This window comes from Octopus sinensis, linkage group LG7, assembly GCF_006345805.1.
Source record: "Octopus sinensis linkage group LG7, ASM634580v1, whole genome shotgun sequence".
NCBI lineage: Eukaryota > Metazoa > Mollusca > Cephalopoda > Octopoda > Octopodidae > Octopus > Octopus sinensis.
Window position 1 is genome coordinate 106,675,081 of NC_043003.1, and position 27,062 is coordinate 106,702,142.

The 27,062-nt window shown below is 38.6% G+C and overlaps 1 protein-coding gene across 4 annotated transcripts in view; it reads right to left on the reverse strand.

Annotated features, from left to right (window-relative positions):
* Positions 1–27,062, reverse strand: part of LOC115213915 (ras-related C3 botulinum toxin substrate 2) — a 267,882-nt gene that overhangs the window by 203,932 nt on the left and 36,888 nt on the right. For 2 of the 4 annotated variants that reach the window (XM_036505076.1, XM_036505075.1), the window contains exon 2: positions 12,583–12,660. The exons of the other annotated variants lie outside the window; for them this stretch is intronic. The gene's annotated coding sequence lies outside the window, so the exon portion shown is untranslated. The remainder of the gene's footprint in view (positions 1–12,582; positions 12,661–27,062) is intronic. 4 annotated transcript variants of the gene reach the window in all.

A 27,062-nucleotide genomic window follows, 5' to 3' on the forward strand; every position in this document is an offset into this window, starting at 1 on the left:
ATGGGGTTGCCAGTTTAGTCCCCTAGCACCCAAGAGCAACCTGACATATATGTCACACGCTGATGAAGGGTCAATATCCAGAAACCCGGGTCCATGTGTATCACGTCAGGTTGGAGATGAGAATGATGACTTCCCTTTGCAAATACTGACAGGGCACAGAAAGTGTGTCAATAGCCAGCTGGAAGAGATGTCTTCCTGGGGCTACAAGGTACAGTAGCATCCACCCTTAGTGGTTAACCACATTTAGGTGGCAAATATACTTCACAATATATATATATATATATATATATATATATATATAAACACACACAACGGGTGTCTTTCAGTTTCCGTCTACCAAATCCACTCACAAGGCATTGGTCGGCCCGGGGCTATAGCAGAAGACACTTGCCCAAGGTACCATGCAGTAGGATTGAACCCGGAACCATGTGGTTGGTAAGCAAGCTACTTACCACACAGCCACTCCTGTGCCTATATATAATATATATATCTCCACCCTTTGGCAAAACCAGTGTACAAGGTGTTTGGGTTAGATTTGTCTCCTTTCCACAGGAACAGCCTGATTTATTGGTGAACAGTCAATAGCATTGGAGAGCAAAGAGTTTAAACAAGTTGTAGTTGAGAGAAAGCTGAGATGGAGGACTGGAAGCCATGTGAATATATTGGGAAAGTGTTACTCGTATCATGGTGATTCACAGTGGGTATCAAAATGCCAATGTCATGACAGCTGCAAAATGGTCAGTGGACACTGGAAAGGTTGTTAAGACATAACATGGACAGCTGTAATAGAGACTAGGAAGCCATGGCCAGCAAGGAACTGACCCAGCAGGCGTTCTGACTGCAGCCATATGATGGAATTCATCCTCACATCTTTGAACAAGGCTTTAGGCTCAATTCAGATGGCCATATGAAGATGCTGAAGACTAGTGAAATCCTGGCAGGAGAGGATTGCTGCTGGGTGGTCATATGTGTGGCAGCAGGGTTCTGTTCCATGCCATACGTCCAGAAGAGTCAGAAGGGGTTGTTGGAGAATTTCTACAATTCTATCAGCCCCAATTTCTGACCTGCTTCCCCTAATTGTAATCCCATGGTTGCAAATGACACCAACAACTCTGCCTGCAACACCATGGCCAAGATCATGGAGGTGCTTGAAGGTCTTCTCGGAAACGGCAAGGAATCATTTCCTCACCGTATTTCAGTAAATTGTATTTCAATCAATCATTTAATTGTCCATGTAACTAATTAAGAGAATCTTCTGCTGTATCTATCGCAGATACTTATTTATGAGGACTAATCTATTGATAATCAGCAATAAGGCTGAGAGAATATGCCTTAGGGAAGCCTTCTTATTTCTTTACTGCCCACAAGGGGGGCTAAACACAGAGGGGACAAACAAGGACAGACAAATGGATTAAGTCGATTACATCGACCCCAGTGCGTAACTGGTACTTAATTTATCGATCCCGAAAGGATGAAAGGCAAAATCGACCTCAGCGGATTTGAATTCAGAACGTAAAGACAGATGAAATACCTATTTCTTTACTACCCACAAGGGGCTAAACATAGACGGGACAAACAAGGACAGACAAATGGATTAAGTCGATTACATCGACCCCAGTGTGTAACTGGTACTTAATTTATCGACCCTGAAAGGATGAAAGGCAAAGTCGACCTCGGCGGAATTTGAACTCAGAACGTAACAGCTGACGAAATACTGCTAAACATTTCGCCCAGTGTGCTAACGATTCTGCCAGCTCGCCGCCTTAAGGAAGCATTCTGCTATACTAAAGTCAGACACAGCAAGGTTTCATATATGCAATATAGTGAGGAGAAGAAGAAGAACAGAGTAACTGAGATTATTGATACAATCAGTAAACAAAATCTTAGTCTGGGATGTTTAAAATCTAAAAACAACAATCAAGGAAGATAATTCCAGTAATGTTAGTCAACTGGAATATTTGGATAATAAAGACAACATAGTCAGAAGGCAGCAAGCTGGCAGAATGAAGCATGTCAGACAACATGCTTAGCAGTGCTTATTTTGGCGCTTTGTGTTTTCAATTTAAATACTGCCGAGGGCAACTTTGCTTTCCATCCTTTTAGGGTGATTTAATAAAGCACCACCAGTCAATTAGTAAGGTCAATGTAATCAACTTGTCCCCTTCCCCTCGAAAGTTGCTGGCTTTGAGTCCTGTGACAGACTGGTGTCCCATTCAGAATGAGTCGTGCAATCTCGGTCACTTGGAAACTGATTAACCATTTTATGGGTCCAAGGGCGGAAGATGGAGAAAAACAGACGGGAGTCAATCTTGTCATTGAACCCAATTGCTATCTTAGTTATAGACATAATGGAGTTCAAAACATTGTCAAGCTGTCTGCAGAAAAGGTTTAGCAGTTTGTCTTATCAGACATACAACTAAGCTAATTGTGAATCACTTAAATGTCTCTAGACTTACATTGAGTCCTACCTACATCAGACAAGTTTTTATGAAATGAGATGACTCAATGTTACCAGATAAGGTCATAGCCACAATTCAATTTATACATCTAAAGCCGAGACAGACTTTTAGGAACAAGTGTTTAGTTCCTGTTGAAATAATGAAAAGGCACAGGCATAGCTGTGTGGTTAAGAAGTTCCCTATGCGAGCATGTGGTTTCAAGTTCAATCCCACTGCATGGCCCCTTAGGCGCCTTCTACTATATCCTCAGACTGACCAATGCCTTCTGAGGGAATTTGGTAGATGGAAACTGTGGAATCCCACCATGTGTGTGTACCTTTTTGTACCTGTGTTTGTTTTTTCCTACTGCCACTTGACCACTGGTGTTAGTTTGTTATTTCCCTTTCACTCAGCAGTTTTGCAAAAGAGACCCTATAACATTCCAAGACCTAAATTAGATTTCTCACAGCTGTTAAACAGGGGGCAAAGTGGGATCAGTTTTACTTGAAAGTGGATTTTAACTTACAATCTATATTTTAGTCTGGTGACAGGCTGAAACAAAAATTTGTAAATATTAAACATTCAATGCAGAATAAATTAATCTGCTCCAAAGCAAACACTTCCTTATTTCCTGAGTATTACATTAGAATTTATTCTGGTTTTACTCCCGTCAAACTAAATCTAAGTCTCTTTTTCAACCAGTTTTTAATCTTATCCACTCATTCTACAGCGTTGAACTGAGATATCTATGATATGACCTTAAGTTTTGATATGTCCAAACACAACCCCACCGTATTACTGAGATACAGGGAAACAGACTGACAACTTGTGTAAGCACACAAGCACACCAAGCTATGGCTTTATGATTCTAATTACATTTCAGACAAGACTTCTCTCCGTGACCAATTAAAACAAATTCTGAAAGTATAATACAACTATCTATATCAATGGTTCCAAACTTGGGGTCTGCAGAGCACTGGTAGTCAGCAAAGGTAGTACTGAGGGTCTATGAACTAAATTCAAAATTTCATTGCAAAAATCCCAAATTTACGTGTATATATATATATATATATACGTATAGATGTAAGTATGTAGATATACATATGTATATAGCATATATATATATATATACGTATAGATGTAAGTATGTAGATATACATATGTATATATGCATATATATATATATATATATATATATATATAATATATATATATATATATAATATTTGTATGTGTGTGCATACATGCCCTGCCCCCCACAACCACTTGATAACTCGTGTGTGTTTACATCCCTATAACTTAGCAGCTCAGCAAAGAGACTAATAGAATATGTACCAGGCTTAGCAAAAGCAAATAAGTACTGGGATTGAATCATTCAACTAAAAATTCTTCAAGGTGGTGCCCTCGCATGGTCACAGTCTAATGACTGAAACAATATTTCATATATATATATATACATACATATATATATACACGTAATTACATACATACAGTAGAACCTTGGTTCTCGAACAAATAAATCATGCCTTATATATATCAATATCTCTCATCATCATCGTCATTTAACTTCTGCTTTCCATGCTGGCATGGGTTGGATGGTTTGACTGAGGACTGGTGAGCCAGAGGTTGCACCAGGCTCAATCTGATCTGGCAAAGTTTTTACAGCTGGATGCCCTTCCTAACACCAACCACTCCGAGAGTGTAGTGGGTGCTTTTACGTGTCACCAGCACAGGAGCCAAGCAGGCAGTTCTGGCAATGAGCACACTCAAAAGGTGTATTTTACGTGCTACCTGCATGGGAGCCAGTCCATTGGCACTGGCAACAACCACGCTCAAATGCTGTTTTTCATAAATGACCAGCACATGTGCCGGTAAGGCAACGCTGGTGCACATGTGCCGGTAAGGCGACGCTGGTGCACATGTGCCGGTAATGCGACGCTGGTGCACATGTGCCGGTAAGGCAACGCTGGTGCACATGTGCCGGTAATGCGACGCTGGTGCACATGTGCCGGTAAGGCAACGCCGGTGCACATGTGCCGGTAAGGCAACGCTGGTGCACATGTGCCGGTAATGCGACGCTGGTGCACATGTGCCGGTAAGGCAACGCTGGTGCACATGTGCCGGTAAGGCGACGCTGGTGCACATGTGCCGGTAATGCGACGCTGGTGCACATGTGCCGGTAAGGCGACGGTGCACATGTGCCGGTAAGGCAACGCCGGTGCACATGTGCCGGTAAGGCAACGCTGGTGCACATGTGCCGGTAAGGCGACACTGGTGCACATGTGCCGGTAATGCGACGCTGGTGCACATGTGCCGGTAAGGCAACGCCGGTGCACATGTGCCGGTAAGGCAACGCTGGTGCACATGTGCCGGTAAGGCGACACTGGTGCACATGTGCCGGTAAGGCAACGCTGGCTATCACCATCATCATTGTTTAACGTCCGCTTTCCATGCTAGCATGGGTTGGACGGTTCGACTGGGGTCTGGGAAGCCAGGAGGCTGCACCAGGCTCGTATATATATATATATATATATATATATAGAAAGAGAGAGAGAGAGAGAGAGAGAGAGCATGATTTATTCACGATCAGAGTTGTTCAAAAACTGAGGAACTCCTGTATACATATATATCTATGTGGCGCCGGTACTTGAAAGGACAAGCCTGTGTGTACGGAAGGCAGCGATTTGTATTGTAACATCTATCATAAAACTAGGCAAAGTAAAAAGAAGACATTTAAAAAATGTCAACTAGTGTTGTACACAGTGTATCAGTCTCTGTAAACAATAGCAAAAGAAGCGTTTACATTAGTTATCCATTGTTAAAAGGTTGTGCACTGGAGATGCAATTGTGCTTAACAATCAATACTAAGAAAGAGGAGACATATATATATATATATATGCATGTGTATGTGCATATACAAACTGTGGTGTGTGTGTATTCATTTTATTGACTATAACCAGAGGCTGTGACCATGCTGGGGCAGTATCATTAGGTCTCATTAAAATGTTCCTGCCCATGGAAATCTTTAGTAAAAGGCAAAAGATTTATCCAATAGAAGTGATGTATACACACAAACATGCATTAGAGATATATATCATCATCATCATCATCATTTAAAGTCTGTTTTTCATGCTAGCATGGGTTAGATGGTTCAACCAGGGTCTGGGAAGCCAGGAGGCTGCACCAAGCTCCAATCTAATCTGGAAAGGTTTCTACAGCTGGATGACCTTCCTAATGCCAACCACTCCAAGAGTGTAGTGGGTGCTTTTTACGTGCCAGCGGCACAGAGGCCAGGAGGCTGGCAACAACCACGATCGGCTGGAGCTTTTTACGTGCCACCAGCACAGAAGCCAGTCAAGGCGGCACTGGCATCGGCCATGTTCAGATGGTGTTTTTTATGTGAGATATATATATATATTATAATAAGAGATACTAGCAGTATTGCCCGGCGTTGCCCGGATTTGTAAGGGAAATAACTATATAAGCATTTTTAGAGAGTTACTTCCCTTATAGATGCCAATTCGGGCTTTCTTAGCCATTTCTGTTTTGGTGTCTTCAAGCCATGAAGTCGTTGTTCTAAAAGAACGCTGGTCTCCTTGACAACGCATTACGACGTTGATTTCCTTAAACTCCCTTCCCCACAGCTTCACGAAGGAGGGAAGAAGGGGGAGAAGCAAACACAGGTGCAGGTGTTTGAGCGTGGACGCTAACTCCGCCGCCATCGACACACGAAAAATTATGCATTAAAATGGAATAAAAAATGATGTTAAATTATTTTTTAAATCGTAGACTCATCGTTGACGCGCGCTAATAGCCAGACGGGCTCGATATGAATCACGACTATAAGATACCCGAATTTGGTTAAACTGCACCGCAAAATGTGGGAGGAATTAGGAATCTAAATCGAAGGGGACAGACACTCACACAACAAGAGTTTTATATATATAGATATATTTATAACTGCACGCACACACACACACACGCTAGCACAAACATACGATCGTGAACTAAGATCCTCAACTCATTTAACTGGTTCTTCATTTACTGATTCTGAAAGGATTAAAAGTAAACTGTAGCTAAATATCACACACACACACTTGCCTGGGGGGTGCTTGGGAGCTGTGGCTGAGAACTGCTGGGTTATGGGTTAAGTAGTTTGTGATTCCAGGTACATTCAGCCAATGTCATCTCACATAGGCTCAGGTGAAACCAAGCCATAATGAATGGAAGTGGGTCAAAGAAAACTGTGATGAAGCTAACCAGATGGACTCTACCTGATCTTAAACACCATCATCACACCTCTGAGTAGCCTTAGCAGTGTCCATTCTGCTGCAAACATTCAGGCCAGGTGTGTGTGTGTGTGTGTTGAAAATCCCTCAATTCAATGGCGGAGATCAAACTCCAAAGAGGACTCAATACAAGTATCATACATCACCGGAAATCAAATCATATTTAATAAACTTGTTTTAACATGTAGGCACAGGCAAGGCTGTGTGGTAAGAAGTCTGTTTCCCAACCACATGGTTCTGGGTTCAGTCCCACTGCGTGGCACCTTGGGCAAATGTCTTCTACTATAGTCTCAGGCCGACCAAAGCCTTGTGAGTGGATTTGGTAGGTGGAAACTAAAAGAAGCCCATCACGTGTGTGTGTGTGTGTATGCGTATGCATGTCTCCCACCACATACTTGGCAACCAGTATTGGTTTGTTTACATCCCTGTAAGTTGAAGGTCGTGCAAAGGAAACCGATAGAATAAGTTCTAGGCTTTAAAAAAGCAAAAAGTACCAGGTTCAATTTGTTCAACTAAAACTCATGGTGGTGCTCCAGTAAGGCCACAGTCTAGTGATTGAAACAAGATAAGAGATAAGCTATAGAACATGCTTCCACCATATGCGCAGGAGTGGCTGTGTGGTAAGTAGCTTGCTAACCAACCACATGGTTCCGGGTTCAGTCCCACTATGTGGCATCTTGTCTTCTGCTATAGCCCCGGGCCGACCAATGCCTTGTGAGTGGATTTGGTAGATGAAAACTGAAAGAAGCCTGTCGTATATATGTATATATATATATATATATATGTGTATGTGTGTGTGTTTGTGTGTCTGTGTTTGTCCCCCTAGCATTGCTTGACAACCGATGCTGGTGTGTTTATGTCCCCGTTACTTAGCGGTTCAGCAAAAGAGACCGATAGAATAACTACTGGGCTTACAAAAAGAATAAGTCCCGGGTCGAGTTGCTCGATTAAAGGCGGTGCTCCAGTATGGCCGCAGTCAAATGACTGAAACAAGTAAAAGAGTATGTCATTTCCTCCCTCTTTCTCTCTCACACACACACACACACACACACACAGATGCACTGCATGGGAGGTTTAATATAAATGACAACACGCTTTATATCAATGATATGGTTTTCAACTGAGAAAATGGGAAAAAAAACATAATCTGACATAAAATCTATGCAAAGCGGCAACAGCTTAAGTGTGAACATTCAGGGATATTTCTGTTGCTTTTTTTTTTTTTTACTCTTTGTATTCAAACTCCCTAAATCACTTTATATTCAAAAGGTATCCAGTTTAACATTTTCTCTCTCTCTCTCTCTTTTTTTTTTTTTTTGTTAACGATTTTAAAAACATGGCATATGACTATTTTATAGCATAAGGACTCTGTGGCACCACACTGATAGAATATTTACATGTTCTAACAGCTAACTGGCAATGCGGTGATAACAGCACTTTGCACTCTGACTTCAAACTTCACCCCACATAAAAAGGAAAATATCCTCCACCGTCATAAATGGTATTGGTGGTACATGGTGTCGACTGAATGCTTAAAAAGAAATTACATCACAGCAAAACTTGCAGCCATGGATGTGTGGTTAAGAAGTTCATTTTGCAACCACGTGATTTCAGGTTCAGTCCCATTTCACAGCACTTTGGGGCAAGTGTTTTCTACTATAGCCCCAGGTCAACCAATGCCTGACGAGTGAATTTGGTAAATGAAAACTGTACAGAAGTCTGTCTAAATGTGTGTGTGTGTCATATATAATGTATATATCTATGTATTATATGTATAGGGTGGAAGGCGGTGAGCTGGTAGAAGTGTTAGCATGCCAGGCGAAATGCTTAGCAGTATTTCATCTGTCTTTATGTTCTGAGTTCAAATTTCGGCAAGGTTGATTTCTGCCTTTCATCCTTTCGGGGTCGATAAATTAAGTACCAGTTGCATACTGGGGCCGATCTAATCGACTGGCTCCCTCCCCAACAATTTCGGGCCTTGTGCCTAGAGTAGAAAAGATTATGTGTGTGGGGTGGGGGTGTTTGCCCCCAACCTACTTCTTTACCACAGGTGTTGCATTGTTTACATAACTGTGACTTAGCAGTTGGGCAAAACTGGTCAACAGAATAAGTACCTGATTCAGAAATAAGTACTGGAGTTGATTTGTCTGACTAAAAGCCATTCAAGGCAGTGCCCCAGCATGGCCACAGGGGTAAATGATACTATTAGAATATTTAGGGATTTTAATAAGGAAAACAATATTGACTATGAAATTGGTAAAGAAAGTTGAAAAGAAAAAGATAGGAGAGACACCAGCAAAAGTACAGAAAAAAAAAAGAAGGCAGAAAGAGAAATGAAGACCCAAAGAAACCCAAAGCAAGACATGGAAACAGATTCACACACAAACACATATAAAAGTTGTTTAGTCCTATCAGCTCTGATGAAGCAAACCTATGATAAAAGGCTTTCTACTATAACCATCCTAGATTTTATCACATTAATCAATAAGTCTTGCCTTTTTAAGACGAAAGGGTGTAATTTGAGGGAGATTTAGATGCTATTTTAGCAGGACAAACAACCATGTCGTGGATCTCTCGGCAGTTTAGAAATTAAGCCTACAGCAAACAGAATTTGGAACCCAAATCCAACAAATCCTAAGCATTTTACTTTCTTTTTTAAAGTCTTTTGGAGAAAACAAAATGCACGAAATAGTTCTCAGTTCTTACTCTTTGATGTCAATTGGAATGAGGATTCGTTAATCAATATCTTTGAAAACAAAAGTATCAATAATTGAGAACTTGTAGCTCTACTGTTCTGAATGATCTTTGTCTCTCTCTCTCTCGTTTATTTCCTAGTTTGAATCAAGTGATCCAGAGGATCAGACTTTATATATGAAAATCACTTAAGCCATAAATGATTTCTACTTGTTTTTGCATAAGTCCCTTAGCTACTGGACAATTAAGCTGATGATAGCTATTGAGACAGAAACATGTCCACAAACATCCTTTTATCTCCAGACAATGAGTCTGTCCTTTTCTTTAATGGTTTGTCAACTTTGAAGAGTCCTCGTATCTTGAAATTGTCTTCCCTTCTCAAGTGGAACAGGTCTTTATTATCATTTGGCAATTATGTTACATCCTCTACAGGTCGAGATAATTTTGATTAATCAAGATTTTCATGTTGCATGATTCTGGTGTGGAATATGTGAATGCATGCATGCATGCATGCAGATATATAATTTTGGTTCACCTACATAATCACCTGCTTCGACTGCAATAAACACAATCAAGAAAAATGGGGGCTAATGCAGTTTCACACCTTTCCTTGAAAAAAATGCATTTTGGGGGAAAACTTTTCGGATTCCTACATTTCAGATGTCAGACATAACAAATATGCAAAAAAATAATTTTTTGCAATTTCACCCACCAACTTCTCTCCCCCGCCCCAAATTAAAATTTTTGATTTTGCTTACTTTAAAGAGATTGTAGTGAATTGACGAACATATGCAAATCGAAATTAAATCCAGACAAAAACTTTAATGTGAAAAGAATTTGAGTACTACTTGTGTTTGCTTTAAATAATCGCAAACAATAATATAATGTAAATTAAATATACACCATTTTATGAGAAACAAACATTAATATTTAATAATTAATGGTATAAACTTTAATAAGGGGCTTAAAATTCACCCCCTACTCCAATTTTAAATTTTGAACTTTTTCATCCATTTATTTATTTATCTGTCTATCTATTTGTCCCTGTTTATTTATTCATAAAATATATTTGTCAACTAAATGTGGCGGTCCTATAGAAGACAGTGTACTGTTGTTATTTTTGCCACAGGACGACATTCAGATCTACCTATCTCTTTATACACCTACCTATCTATCTATCTCTCTATACACATATATGTTTATTGAATTTAAAATTTTGAAAACGTGGTTTCAGGGGTGGTTTCTTGCACATTCTGAATCTCCGTCATATAAAACGGGGGGAAAAAAATTTCAAAAAAGTTGTAAATTTTAACAGGGGTTGGGGGGATGGTTTTTTTGTTTTTTTTGCATATTGGTAATTTCTGACATCTAAGACATAGGAATCCCAAAAAATATTTTTCAGAAAGCTACATTTTTCAAGGAGAGGTGCAAAACTGCATTAACCCCGAAAAATGTTTACACAGCGAAACAGATTACCTGCAGCAAATTGTTGCAAAGCCTGAATTAAAATTATGTAACATTTTATGAGAACTGTTCCATCAAACTGCAGAAATCAGCCAACCAATCTCTTGGAATCAGCTTCTATGGGCTCATTTGATGCAAGTCTTTTTATTCTGTCATATGTACACCCACATGCAGTATTTTTACGATATAATTTTCTAAAATATATTTAAAACAATTTTATGATGCAACAGATATATATTTTCTACATATTTTCAGATTATTTTTTATTTTCTGTGAAGACAGGAGTCATAAATGTAGATTTCTGGCAATTTGAGTTAAAAATAAAAGAAAAAAAAACTGCAATCAGTAATTCATGATTACTAAAGTAACTCATGATTACTAGTGTTACACAGAAAAGGCATGAACATCACAATCAGCTTGTTTTTTTAGGAGAAGGAGACTAAGATTCATCTCAGAAGTATTTTACAACCATTAATTTTTACTGTGAGTACAAGCATGGCTGTCTGGTTAAGTCAACGGTTCTCAACCTTTTTAGTATCCAGCCAGATACCAAACCAAAAAAAAAAAATAGTAAAACACAAGTCAAAGAAAAATTTATCATACTTATAGAGGGAAGTCTGTCAGGAGGTGCCAAAAGGATGCCTGGGGGTGCTTGGGAGCTATGACTGAGAACTGCTGGGTTAAGGGTTAAGTAGTTTGTGATTCCAGGTACATTCGGCCAATGTCTTCTCACATAGGCTCAGGTGAAACCAAGCCATAATGAATGGAAGTGGGTCAAAGAAAACTGTGATGAAGCCTACTAGATGGACTCTACCTGATCTTAAACACCATCATCACACCTCTGAGTAGCCTTAGCAGTGTCCATTCTGCTGCAAACATTCAGGCCAGTTTTCCAATTTAAAGATAACTTGATACAAGTTGCTATAATGTGGGAAGTGGAGTTTTGATTTCTTCCTACCTTTTCCCATCACTCTTGGAAGAACTGCAAAGTGGTCACAGGCATCAGCCATCTAGTAAACCAAAATTTTTTTTTAAATGGTAGGAATACAGGTAAGCTTTAGAAGTAAGAATACAGGTAAGATTTAGAGAGACAAAATATGTCTTAACCCTTTAGCATTTAATCTAACCCAAATATTTTACCAGTTTTATGTTAAAACTGACCAGATCAAACCACTCACACCTACCCCACAATGTCATTCTAAAAATATACAATACGCCATTGAAATCTAGAAGCTACAAGTTAATGCATAATTAATTTGAAACAATGTGAATCATCATCATCATCATCGTTTAACATCCGCTTTCCATGCTAGCATGGGTTGGACTATAAATAAGCAATACATTTGACAAAGAAATCTGAATGTTAAAGGGTTAAAAAGTTGTCAGCCATTGTTGGTAAAGAGTGCATAAATGGATGACGAATGATCTGAGTGTTGGCAGGGGAAGGCCTAACCTTAAGAATTTTGAGAGAAAAATGGTAAAATTAGCTCTCAATATGATGGTGACTTAGACTTAAGAGGCAGTGGACTGGAAGAAGCGTTAGTACAGTGGACAAAATGGAAAGTGGTATTTAGTTGCAGGTTTTACCATTCTGATTTTGAATCCTGCCAAAGTTAACTTCACCTTACATTCTTTCAGGTGCAAATGAGATACAGTAAATGGCAATAAAATAAATTAGGAACTTAGAGGGTGGCTACCTTCACTCCCGGATGCCTTGCACCTGTGTTAAAAATCTACATGGGCCTAGCAATTATTGACAAAATATCCAATTTATACTAAAATATAGAATGAATTTTTGTGATTATAATACAGAATGTTTAAACCATAAGAAATAAAGTGTTGAATGGCAGTGAGTACCAGTTTTGTACAAAAGTATTGTAAAACATGCAGAATAGTATTGAAAAACAAGAAAAAGATATATCAAAAGATATAATACTCTTAAAGGACAATATGGAAATATGGGGTTTAAAAGGTTTGAAAGATGGTACATTAATGTGTGGTGTAAAGCAATGCTACTCAAAGTGGTGTCCACAGACTGGTGCTGCTCTGTGAGCCATCAGCTGCTGGTACGCGGCTAGTTTCCAGAAAAGAAAGAAATATTATCAAATGCTTATATAATATTTTTTTTTTTATTTCATCTAGTTTCAGCTCACGAGCTGTGGCCTTGCTGGGGCACCACCATTAATAAATGCACCCATTTAAAGCCTAGCCAGGCTCATGGGCCCAGTTTCCTGGTTTCAATGATGTATGTGTTCCCCAGCTGGACGGGACACCAGTCCATTGCAGCGTTACTCATTTTTGCCAGCTGAGTGGACTGGAGCAACGTGAAATGAAGTGTTTTGCTCAAGAACATAATGCGTCGCCCGGTCCAGGAATCGAAACCACAATCTTATGATCATGATGCTGACACCCTAACCACTAAGCCACACGCCTCCACATGTATTGTTTACAAAATAAATATATGATAAAAAAAAATTGTCAACTTTTATTATATTCCTTATATATATTGTTTCGGTATAAATTTATATTACTAAGAAATATTACCGGTCCCTGGTACATTGGTAAAAAAAAATGCCAGTGTGCCACATCAGATAGTTTGAGAAGTACTGAGTGAAACATGGTACAATCTTAGAATCCAGCCATCATCGTTTTCCATATAAAAAAAAAGCAATAAAAATAGCTAATTAAAACCTATGATTTATGGGAAGGGAACTTCTCCCTAAAAACAAGAGAAAGAAAACCCTTTGTTCACCTGGATCATATAAGATCAAAGATGATAAGTGGGTGGTGAAAACTGGACACCTTATAACTAGTGGCAACCAAATGGTACAAACAACAGGTGACATGTGATAAATGGTGTTAGGACTCTCTCCTACCCACCCTCATAAAACTGAGTGAAGTCACTTTACAACCCACAACAGGTGAACCCTGATAAAATGGTGATGGTTGTTGAACTGATTCAAAAGGGATAATTTCACTAATCATTAGACAGGTTTTATTAATCTATTAATCAGAATTGTTCTTGGCTTCACCCATCAGATAAATATAAATGAATGGGCGGAGGCGCAATGGCCCAATGGTTAGGGCAGCGGACTCGCGGTCGTAGGATCGCGGTTTCGATTCCCAGACCGGGCGTTGTGAGTGTTTATTGAGCGAAAACACCTAAAGCTCCACGAGGCTCCGGCAGGGGATGGTGGTGATCCCTGCTGTACTCTTTCACCACAACTTTCTCTCACTCTTACTTCCTGTTTCTGTTGTACCTGTATTTCAAAGGGCCGGCCTTGTCACTCTCTGTGTCACGCTGAATATCCCCGAGAACTGCGTTAAGGGTACACGTGTCTGTGGAGTGCTCAGCCACTTACACGTTAATTTCACGAGCAGGCTGTTCCGTTGATTTGGATCAACCGGAACCCTCGTCGTCGTAACCGACGGAGTGCTTCCATATATCCATAAATAAATGGACTTGCTCCAGTGCATGCCAACATGCACAGCTGCATGTAAATGGTTCCTTTGTGTCAAGCGTTTGTTAAATGGCATCAAATGGATGAGAGAAACTGTCTCTTGAGTAGGAGACAAGCCTATTGCAATTAACATTCGTGAATGATCAAAAACTTACTACAAACGAAAAGAAGGGTGAGCTGAAACACTGTAAAATAAAGGGATCTGTCCAGAAACACAAAACACAGGCTTTAACCCTTTCATTACCAATCCGGCTAAAACCGACTCTGGCTCTGTAGTACAAATGTCTTGCTTTCATAAGTTTTGAATTAAAATCTTCCACCAAACCTTACTCACAATTTATGTTCTTAACACTAGCTTAATGATAACTAAGTTATTTTACTAAATTCTTTGTTATATTTAAAATTAATTGAAAGAACCACAAAGCATCTCAACAGAAGTATGGTAACAAAAGGGTTAACAAATGATTAATTTAACCCTTTTGATACCAACCTGGCTGAAACCACCTCAGCCTCTGTAGTACAAAGGTCTTGTTTTCATAAGTTTTGAATTAAAATCTTCCACCAAACCTTAGTCACAATTTATGTTCCTAACACTAGATGAATGATAACTAAGTTATTTTACTAAATTCTTTGTTATATTTAAAATTAATTGAAAGAACCACAAAGCATCTCAACAGAAGTATGGTAACAAAAGGGTTAACAAATGATTAATTTAACCCTTTTGATACCAACCTGGCTGAAACCACCTCAGCCTCTGTAGTACAAATGTCTTGGTTTCATAAGTTTTGAATTAAAATCTTCCACCAAACCTTAGTCACAATTTATGTTACTAACACAAGCTGAATGATAACTAAGTTATTTTACTAAATTCTTTGTTATATTTAGAATTAATTGAAAGAAACACAGATCATCTCAAAATAAAAACAGTAAGGGTTAAACTCATGAACTATGAGCCTGCTGGTAATGTCCCTTAATCACTTCACTCTTGGTTTTGCCTTTTATTTAGCATGATTACATGTAAAAAGTAGATAACATCATTATCCAGTTAGCATTTTGATGGTATTATATTCTTTTACCAATCATCGAAGGTGCCACATGGTGAGATCATACTGAAAACCAAACGGTTACAAAAGACACTTGTTAACCACATGTGGTTTTATATATATATACACTCATGCTCTGTATATCACTGAGATGACATCAGAACTAAAATGCAACATAAAACTAACGTTCAATTGCTATAAATGTTCCATTTCAGACAAATGAATACTTCAGACAAATTCAATACGGCATAATGTAAGTACAATTCTTAACAAAAAAATATCAAAAAATAATAAAAAAATAGACAGCAGTCATCAAGTCTCACATTTTTATATCTATATACCAAAAAAGAAAAGACACCAAGTTAGTATGTGATTTCTCATATTGTTTGATTCCTGCCAATTTTTTTTAAACGTCATCATTTTCCAGGTGAGCAAATTGTGGTTCTCTACATTTTAATACATTCATATGAATTCTTTTTTATAGCAGCATGCTCCTGTATCTTTATTTTTTTAATTTTTTTTTTATAACAGCTCAATTATGAATTGGGAACAATGCTTTTTAATTTTCTCACTTTGGTAGGAGTTAAAAGCGCCAAACATAAAAGCATTGTCTGCAACGGAGATTAAATCTTTGATCTGCAGATTCTGCTTAAAGCAACTTCTCTCATCCCACTTCAGCTAAGTCTAACTCGGAGATACTAGCAATCTTTAAATTGTTAAATACTTCAAATAACAGGGAGAGAAAGAGAGAGAGAAAGCTGAACTGAGACTTTATGTTAAATAATTAAGGATTCAGTCAGTATTAGTCAGATATAATGCAAGAGCCTAGTTCTACAAGGTCGAGGGCAATCGTGTGTTTGTGCATGTATGTGAAAGCTGGGAAAACCTGAATAGGTTAATTATAGCACAGATGTATAGACGACCGTTGATAAAATTAGAAACAGGGAAACTAATTCATGTGTAGGTGTATGTAGAAGAGAGAAGAGAGGGAAAGACATTTTCACAATTAACTTTACCTTAATAACATTTTCTCAATTATAAACTTATTTATTACTTAACCTTCAACTACTTTAAGAATAAACAAACTGTCTGCTTTCCATTCTGCAATTCTGAACAACTGAAATATTTCAAATAATGGGAAGCACTACATACTATATTATTTAAGAAATGTTGGTAAATGAAAATATTTAAAACGTTTAACCAATGTGTCAATGAATTTTAATATTACACTGAAAATATGGTGTTGCTGTGAAGTTCATCTTGGTAGTATAGTCTGAGATTTTGGTAAGCCAACTGAGGTACCGAAAAAGACTAATTTCAGGATCATTGTCTGTTGACAGTTTCCACTTATTCTAAGTCTTTTGTTATGTTGTTTTGCTTAGAACATTCGGTTACATTCCCCAAGAATATACTGAAAGTTTTGGGGAAAAACAGGCTTTAACCCTTTCGTTACCAACCTGCGGGAAACTGGTTCTGGCTCTGTAGTATAAATGTCTTGTTTTCATTAGTTTTTCATTAAAATCTTCCATCAAGCTTTAGTCACAATTTATGTTCCTAACACTAGATTAATGATAACTAAGTTATTTTACTAAATTCTTTGTTATATTTAAAATAATTGAAAGAAATTTTGAGCATCTCAAAATAAATACAGTAACGAAAAAATGTATAAATATGTCAACGAATAAATCAGCTTCTATGTGGTTGGTCAACCTGCTAAAATAGCAGCAAAATTTCCCTTATATCACACACTAGTCATCATCTTGAAAAAAAACATGAATATGAAGTCAAAAATAATGTTTCTTTCCTTTCTTTTTCCTTTCTAGAAAATAATTAGACAGGAATGGTTGCTGTGTTTTGGGTAAAAAGAATTCATAAAATATTTTGGTAGATTCCAGTAAAGCTAAAGTATTAAGTTCAAACAATGTAATAAATAATATTTCAGGAAGTTCAAGGAAGCGTTTTGCATATTTTCCATAACATGGTAATAAAATAGGTTCTAGTTATAGAACTCCCAATGTGAGGAAGGGATTCTATGAAGGGTAGTCATAAAAATGGAACTTTTAAAGGGTGAGGTATTTAAGGTATCGTATACGGAAAGGGGTGGAATCTGGTGGATTTGCAGGCAGAGAAAGAGAAATCCAATATCTTACTTGACTGGCATCAGATTCAAGACACAGCAATGAATAGTAACCAACAGACGAAGAAATTAGAAGGTCTCACAAGAGATTTGCTACAGGTGCAGAATAGGAAGACCTGGGCTCTAACATCCATAGAATCATCGGTTTATGGTTGTTTCTCCATGCTTGTATGGATCTGATATTAATAATTTTTGTTATAAAACACAGAAAGATAAAAAAATTCTATTTAAGCCAAAATGTTTAAGAAAAACAAAAAAAAGAATTCATCATCTTCATCGTGTAATGTCAGCCTTCCTCACTGGCATGGGTTGGATGGTCTGACAGGAGTTGTGGCCAGCTGAAGAGGCTGTCTGGGTTCCATTTTCTTTTCTTTTCTTTTCTTTTATTCTTTTACTTGTTTCAGTCATTTGACTGTGGCCATGCTGGAGCACCGCCTTTAGTCGAGCAAATCGACCCCGGGACTTATTCTTTATAAGCCTAGTACTTATTCTATCAGTCTCTTTTGCCGAACTGCTAAGTTATGGGGACATAAACACACACCAGCATCGGTTGTCAAGCGATGTTGGACACACACACACACGACAGGCTTCTTTCAGTTTCCGTCTGCCAAATCCACTCACAAGGCTTTGGTTGGCCCAAGGCTATAGTAGAAGACATTCGCCCAAGTTGCCACGCAGTGGGACTGAACCCAGAACCATGTGGTTGGTAAGCAAGCTACTTACCACACAGCCACTCCTGGCATGCTTTCTATGGCTGGATGCCCTTCCTAACACCAACAACTTTACAGAGCGTACTGGATGCTTTTAAGCAGTGCTGGCCCAGGTACTTTTACATGGTACCAGCACAGGGGCTTTTTACATTAATTTTGTAGTGTCTTGGGAGGGTCATTATGCCAATAAAACAAGATTTGTTTCAACACATGAATTCACATCAAGAATCTTGAAGAGAAATATATTAATCCTTTACTTATGGTTACTGATAATAGATCTTTTTGGTTTTCCTTCCAAAGGGAAAACTACATTCTATTCTTTAGTATTCTTGTAGAAGGAGATGCTGCAAATTGCATTCATACCACACGGTTGTTTGATTACGTATAAAAAGAGTATTCAACAGTAAAACAAATTTTTCTAACAAAATAAGAAGAAAAAAATTCCCAGCCATTCAAGCAAAGAAGAATTAATGAAAAACATAAAACAGTGTTGAATAAACTTTATGTATTTAATTAAAATCTTAGGCAATGTCTTACTGAACAGCCTTATGATCAAAAGGTCTCTCAGCCATGACCATCTGGTCAACTCTTTTCAGACATTAATATTATGCCATCCAATATGTCCTTCAGTTTTGTTTTCAAATTAGTAGAGCATAAATTGAAGATCTGGCTGTTATTTCTAGCATATCAAGCAGCTCTCAAGAGTCTACTTTATTTAACTCCTGATTTTTCAAGTTTTCTTACTACTTAAGCAAAAAAAAAAATTTCTAGAAATTTATTATCAGTTTTACTTCTACCTTTCTATGTTGGCATGGATCGGACGGTTTTCTGAATATCGACACCCTTCTTGCCTCCAACCTTTTTAGTCACCTCTTATGACACATAAGGGTACAGTGTACTCATTCCTAAAATGGAATACTGGTAGTAAGATAGGCATTTTAGAGTTATGGCAGCTACAAGAGAGAATCCTTATCTTAAAATGGTATTGTCAGGTACAGACAGTCTACTTCATCACAAGCTATTACTTTATCATGCCTACAATTTATAATTATGGAGATTTCAGTAGATTTTAATTGAAATAATAGAAATATTAAAATTACTAAGTCTCTCTGAAGGAGATTACAGCAGCGTTACTGGATATTAATAGTTATCGCCATACTAATATGGCAGTCTAAATATAAGACTAAAGCTGTCACTGATTAGCTCCAAGAGGCCACCACCTCTAGCTAGCTATATGACACACGAACCTGCGTCCATTACAAGCTAGGGGCGGTGGCCTCTTGGAGCTAATCAGTGACAGCTTTAGTCTTATATTTAGACTGCCATATTAGTATGGCGATAACTATTAATTGAAATAGTTATCCTTTATTAGTAATTCCTAGCTTATTAAAAGGAAATAGTACCAATATCTTAAATTACTGTTTCTCATTTTCAGTCACGAAATTGGTAGGAAATTGATAGTGTTTGCTTAAATCAACTCAGAAGAGAGAGGGGGAATAAAAGGGGGGAGGTGCATGCTGATGGAGGACCAAAGACTTAACACAAAAATCACGACAGGGCCATGATTGTGGGCGTCAGGCACAGGTCGACACAGGCTGCGATCGTGGCCCAGATAGATGCATTTAATTTATGGACGTTTGTTGGGGGTCTAATGTCACTTAAATGCTCTGATACCCCCCAGAATACAAGAGGACTAAAAGTTCAACTAATGACTTTTCAGATGATGTAAAACTTACCACCATTATATACTAAGAAGATATTTTAACTATTTTGGGGTTTTTTTTGTATGTGCATAGTAGTCTCATTTTCATAAAAATTTGCTCAGCAGTCCCTTCTATGTAAGAGCAAATCCCAGTGCTTTACGGGTTAATACTTCAAATGGACTCTTATTACAGGTTCTCGTTTTCAATAAAGGACTCTCCCTAAAATGTCAAGTTATCTCACATTACACTAACAGACATCTCTTCTGTTCCTTATTTGGTTTTTTTGTACAATGCTCTTAATTTTTGTGTATCAAACAAACACGATCAAACATACCCTAGTTCTGACCATTGTCTTTCTCTTAGTGGGAAAGAGAGAGGAGCAACTTAATCCATTTCTAGTAGACCAAGCAAGCACGTAAAACTGTAGGGTTGTCATTTTAGACACTTTGTTTGCATTTCTGTAACCCCCTAGTAAAATTTACAACTGTTTTTAAATCCTGAATATATTTTATTTATTAATGAAAATTATTACTAAATTCAGAGATAATCCTTGACAAGTTTTACATGTATTCCAGCTTTAGAAGAGGGGCTCAATAACCCTGCATGTTGTAAAAGATGATTAAAAGGGTTAGTAACACAAAACACTATCTCAGGAGAACCCAATCAATCCATGCCAGCATAAAAAAGCTAAAGCAAAATGAATCTTTGATCGGCCAATTCCAGTATGGTTATAGTAAAAACTGATCCTGCAGGTATTCTTCCTGGCTGGATATTTATAATTTAGCATTGATAGGAATGTTTGCCAGTCTTTAATTTCTACTTTAAAGTGACTGATTTCTTCAGAAGTCTCCAGAACAGTTGAATAAATTATAAGCTAGATCAAGTTCAGCAAGTCTGAAATTAATCTGGCTCATAATTTCAATTAATGACAAACATGACAGAAAAACCAAAATAAATTAGAAATTGAAGTTTGTACTCTTCTGTAAAACATTGCCACAGTTTATCAAGTTGTTCGGAATAGGTTAGAGACCATAGTCCATTTCCAAGACAGCATTTCTTATTTCATACCATGTCACTGGCCCTTAAAAGCATCTTAGAGCTTAAGAGACATTCACACGCGTGATGAGGAGGAGGGTGATATATATTGATTTTAGCATCCACTGCCCTTATATCAACACCAACAGCCGCAATTGCAAAATGGGTGAAGAAACGGGGAGAACACGTGCTGTTGGAGTGCCCAGCTAACCATCCGTCAATCCGCGGTCAGCTGACAGACCCCGATGCGATTGCGAAGGAGCCCAGACTGGCATTCAAGGTGTGGGGGAAATGGCTGAAGATGGTGGAGAAGCAGATGGTGATTGAGGAGTAGCACTAACCAACTATCCAGCCAGTAGTTGCTAAACAACAACAACACCAACAACAATAATAATCTGGCAGGATGTCTACTCACATCGACAACCATCACTGTAATTCTCAAGGACAGCAATGAAAATCTCAGTACTCTAATAAACACTTTGATCTTCTGACAAAAATATCACCAAAAATGAAGTTGAAAACCCACCAAACTACAAGGAATTTGAAATGGAAACAAACAACATGTAGGGCATGAAAGTGAAGCTACTCTCACAATTGGGGTTCTTGGTTGGATAAACAAGAAAATGAAACATGAACCAAGCCATGGGGAAAAGAAAACAAAAAAGAAACAAGGTATGGTAACATGGTTCCAGGTTCAGTCCCACTGCATGGCACCTTGGGCAAGTGTCTTCTACTATATAGCCTCAGACTGACAAAAGTCTTGTGAGTGGATTTAAAAAAAGTCCTGGGATTGATTCCTTTAACTAAAGAACTCCTTCAAGATGCTGCCCCAGCATGGTCACAGTCTAATGACAGAACAAGTAAAAGATAAATCAAGGCCAAGGTTCACAGTTCTCTACACAACCTACGAAACAGCCTCGTTAAGGACAGACTACATCCTACACAAGACACTTTCCATTCAATAGTACAACTCACACAGCACATACCCTACATAATCACCAGCCATCAAATTAACATATACTGTTACATAATCGACACCCAACACTAACACACCTCACACACAATCAACAGCTTGCAAAACTCCTTTACCACCTACGTCTCACAAAGCAGCACATATTATTCTACACAATCAGCAAGCAACAAAATAACACAACCCCCATAGCACATATACTATGATAAATGTCGCCCTTTTCAAGCCTGGCCCGGTCTCCCGGTTTCTGTGGCATATATGTTCCCCGCAGCTGGACGGGACACCAGTCCATCGCAGCGTTACTCAAGAAACAGGAAGAGAGAGTGAGAGAAAGTTGTGGCGAAAGAGTACAACAGAGGTCACCCCACCCCCTTGCAAGAGCCTCGTGGAGCTTTTAGGTGTTTTCACTCAATAAACACACACAACACCCGGTCTGGGAATCGAAACTGCGATCCTCCAACCGCGAGTCTGCTGCCCTAACCACTGGGCCATTGCGCCTCCTGCACATATACTACACAGAAATCAAAACACTGAAGGAACACCAGAAACAACAAAGTGAAATAGATGTACCTAAAAAAAAACCCGACCCTAAACATCTTCCCAAAGGAAAAAAAAAACAACCAAATTATGCAGCATCCTCCCTTTAAAACACAGGTTCTCAAAATGGATACTATTGTCCCCCCCTCCCCGGTGGGCGTTGAGATGGTCCAGATGGCTGCTGGTGCTTAAGGGGGCAGTAGAGAAAAAGGAGGCGTTAGGAGAAAGGTAGTGAAGTGGGGGACGCTATGAATTTATATTATAGTTATTGTATACAAATTATATAATATATTAAATATCAAATAATTCATAGTATATGTAAATTAATAAAATACAAAATATTTTATTTATACATAAAAATAGGGGTGGGGTGCTGAGGGTATTGTGTGGCCATGAGCGGGGCAGTGGCCCAATGGATTTGAGAACCTCTGCTTTAGAAAATGAAAAGTGTAGGAAAGGATGGAGTGGAAATTATCATGAAGCATAAAAACACAAATTTTGTTGTCATGCTTTTCTAATCAAAAGGTAGCACTGTGGGTTTTAATCAAAATTAATATATTAAATAATCTACATCCTGCTAATTTTAATCTGAACTTAATCTGTTTATTACTATATATATACTCTTTTGCTTGTTTCAGTCATTTGACTGCGGCCATGCTGGAGCACCGCCTTTAATCGAGCAACTCGACCCTGGGACTTATTCTTTTGTAAGCCCAGTACTTATTCTATCGGTCTCTTTTGCCGAACCGCTAAGTGACGGGGACGTAAACACACCAGCATCGGTTGTCAAGCAATGCTAGGGGGACAAACACAGACACACACATATATATATATATATATATATATATATATATACACATATATACAACAAGTTTCTTTCAGTTTCCGTCTATCAAATCCACTCATAAGGCATTGGTCGGCCCGGGGCTATAGCAGAAGACTCTTGCCCAAGATGCCATGCAGTGGGACTGAACCAGGAACCATGTGGTTGGTTAGCAAGCTACTTACCACACAGCCACTCCTGCGCCTAACTGACAGTTTTCATCATCATTTTAATATTCCCTTTTCCATACGAGCATGGGTCAGACAGAATTTATTGACGCAGATTTTCTATGGCCAGATGCCTTCCCTGTTGCTAACCCTCACTTGTTTCCAAGTGAAGTGATATTTCCCCCATGACCAGACATGAACAACATTCATTTTTAACAATCATGCAATACAAAAAGAAGGGGACACACGCATGCATGCACACAAGAAAAAATAAAATAAACAGGCTTCTTTCAATTTCCGTCTCTCAAATCCACTGATAAGGCTGTGGTTGGCCTGGCGATATACTAGGTGCCATATAAAAGGCGGAGAGCTGGCAGAAACGTTAGCACGTCGGGCGAAATGCTTAGCGGTATTTCATCTGCCGTTACGTTGTGAGTTCAAATTCCGCCGAGGTCGACTTTGCCTTTCATCCTTTCGGGATCGATAAATTAAGTACCAGTTACACAATGGGGTCGATGTAATCGACTTAATACCTATGTCTGTCCTTGTTTGTCCCCTCTGTGTTTAGCCCCTTGTGGGTAATAAAGAAATAGATATACTAGGTGCCATGCGGTGGGACTGAACCTGGAATCATGTGGTTGTGAAGCAAACTTCTGACCACAGAGCAGTGTCTTTCTTCTCACTCAATGAATCATGTTGTTTTCACCTCTGATCACCTGCAGAAGAAACCTCTACAAATTGCATGTGTGACCCTAGAACTACACTCATATTTGGGACAAGGTTGTCTCTTCTGCAAACTGCAACCTATAGTTTTATTCAACTGATTAACATAGATTCACTCAGTCGTCCTCAGGCTGCAACCACTGGATTGCAGATGCACTCCCTGTTTCCACGATCTGCATCGTCTGCCACTGCTACATCAGTTTCTGTTCCTCTGAAATGGCTCGCTGCAGTTGCATCCAGAACCACCAATCGAGGCCATCAGAGGCCTTGCATGAAACACTTTAATTCTTTCTCTCTAGAATTACAAGCCTCCAGAAATCCACACCCAGTTCTTTATTGGTTATTGAACAGCGGTCATGCTGGAGCACTCAGTATTTTTGTTCTTTTTTTTCAAGCCTGGTACTTGTTTAGTCTTTTTTGCTGAACAACTAATTGCTAATTTTCAGCAATGTAAACAAACCAACACCAGATGTCAATCAATGAGGAGTGACAAACACACACGTCTGTATGTGTGCGTGTGATGGGCTTTCAGACAGTCTCCATCAATCAAATTCTCTCACAAGGCATTGGTTGGCCCAGGGCCATGGTACTTGCTCAAAGTAAACCTGAAACCATATGGTTGCAAAGAGAACATCTTAACCACACAGCCACATCTACACTTATGTCAAACATTTATTTATTTATCATTCCACCCCACCACTCCACCTCACCACTTCCTTTTTTTTTTTTAAAGCAAATTTCAACCTACAAATAAAATATCAATCTCATCAGTTTTGAAGGGTCTGCAAACGTAATAGGCACTGCCCCCAATTCCTTCTGACTTGGCCCAGGAAAACATAAATATGTACACTTAAGAGATTAACAAACTGTATTTCCAACCAAAGCAATAACTATCAGTAACATTTAAAATAAAATTTAAAAAAACGTGCACAAACAAACAGAAAAAAAAGGGGGGTAGAGAAAAATGAAGTTAATATGATAGCAGAACCCTTAACTCAGACGAGGTTCCTTAACTACATATCGCTACTTCACATCTAATTTAATTTAAAAACAAAAAATGCTTGGCATTCCTATAAAATAAACATCTTTATAGAGTTTGTTTGTTTTTTAATAATTTTTTTTAATAAAAAAATAATTCAAGCTGATTTGACAACACTAAAAATTCTTTGGAAGTATTATCTAGGAACTTAGCAGCTATTACCATTACCACCACCACCACCACTACTACTACTACTACTACTACCACCACCACCACCACTACTACTACTACTACTACTGGTGGCAGTGCACTGCTTCTAAATCCAGTCCATTAAGAACCCACATGACCTCAATTACCATCTCCCACACCACCACAATGGTTAGGAAGAGGGTAGTATCACTAGTATTTCTTGTAATAGTCTCTCTTTAGTGTCTCTCTGGACATTTTCTTCTTTATAACCTCGACAATGTTTTACGGATTCTTAACTGGCGCTTTGTCGGTTACGACAACGAGGGTTCCAGCTGATCCAATCAACAGAACAGCTTGCTCATGAGATTAATGTGCAAGTGGCTGAGGACACCACAGACACATACCCTTAACCCTTTTGTTACCATATTCCTGTTGAGATGCATTTCTTTCATTTACTTTTAAATATAACAAAGAATTTAGTAAAATAACTTAGTTATCATTCAGCTAGTGTTAGGAGCATAAATTGTGACTAAGGTTTGGTGGAAGATTTTCCTTCAGAACTTATGAAAACAAGACATTTGTACTACAGTATTTCAGCTGTTTATACCATATGAGTGTTTACAATAGCATAGAGGTGCAATGGCCCAGTGGTTAGGGCAGCAGACTCACGGTTGTAGGACTGCAGTTTCAGTTCTCAGACCAGGCATTGTGAGTGTTTATTAAGCAAAAACACGAGGGTAGTGGGATCCCTGCTGTACTCTTTCACCACAACTTTCTCTCACTCTTTCTTCCTGTTTCTGTTGGACCTGCATTTTTCAAATATTAGAATTAATATTTGAAAAATTTACTCCGTGATCAAAACTGCATTCACTGCAGAATATGTCTCGACTTACTACACAGGGTTGTAAAAGAAAGATGTGAATTCTACTTTGCTGTATATTTCTGTGAGTGTGGACAGACAGTGGTTGTGTGACGATATTGCTCGCATACATATTTGTGGATACTCGTAAATTTATACTATGAAATACTGTCGCTGATGAGAGCAGTAAGTAATTTTTTTTCTACTCTAAGCTTGAAACAGGATCTTGTACATGGTTAACCAAAAGTTTAGCTATGTTGGTGGGTGGGGGCAAACATAGGTACACAAACACATGCACACACACGTACATATATACGACGGGCTTCTTTCAGTTTCCGTCTACCAAATCCACTCCAGCCTGAGGCTATAGTAGAAGACACTTGCCCAAGGTGCCACACAGTGGGATTGAACACAGAACCATGTGGTTGGTAAGCAAGCTACTTACCACACAGCCACTCCTGCACCTATATATATATGATGGACTTTTCCGTTATTAGACAACATATGAAAGTTCGACAATTTCTTACCAAACAACCTCACAGATCATTTGTTTATAGAGATCAAATGTTTGTGGAGACATAAGCTCACTCCCTCCATCAAATCAACATTACCTGTACAGGTGCACCATGTGCCACATGTAAGATGACGAAATGATCGCAGAGCAACAGGAAATGAAGTGCTTTGCTCAAGAACACAACGCAACACCTGCTTTGGGAATCGAACCCACAATCACGCAATCATGAGTGCAACACTCCCTAACCACTGAGCCATGTGCCTTCACACATATATGTGCATGCTCAGGCATGGCTGTGTAGTTAAGAAGTTTGCTTCCCAACCAAAT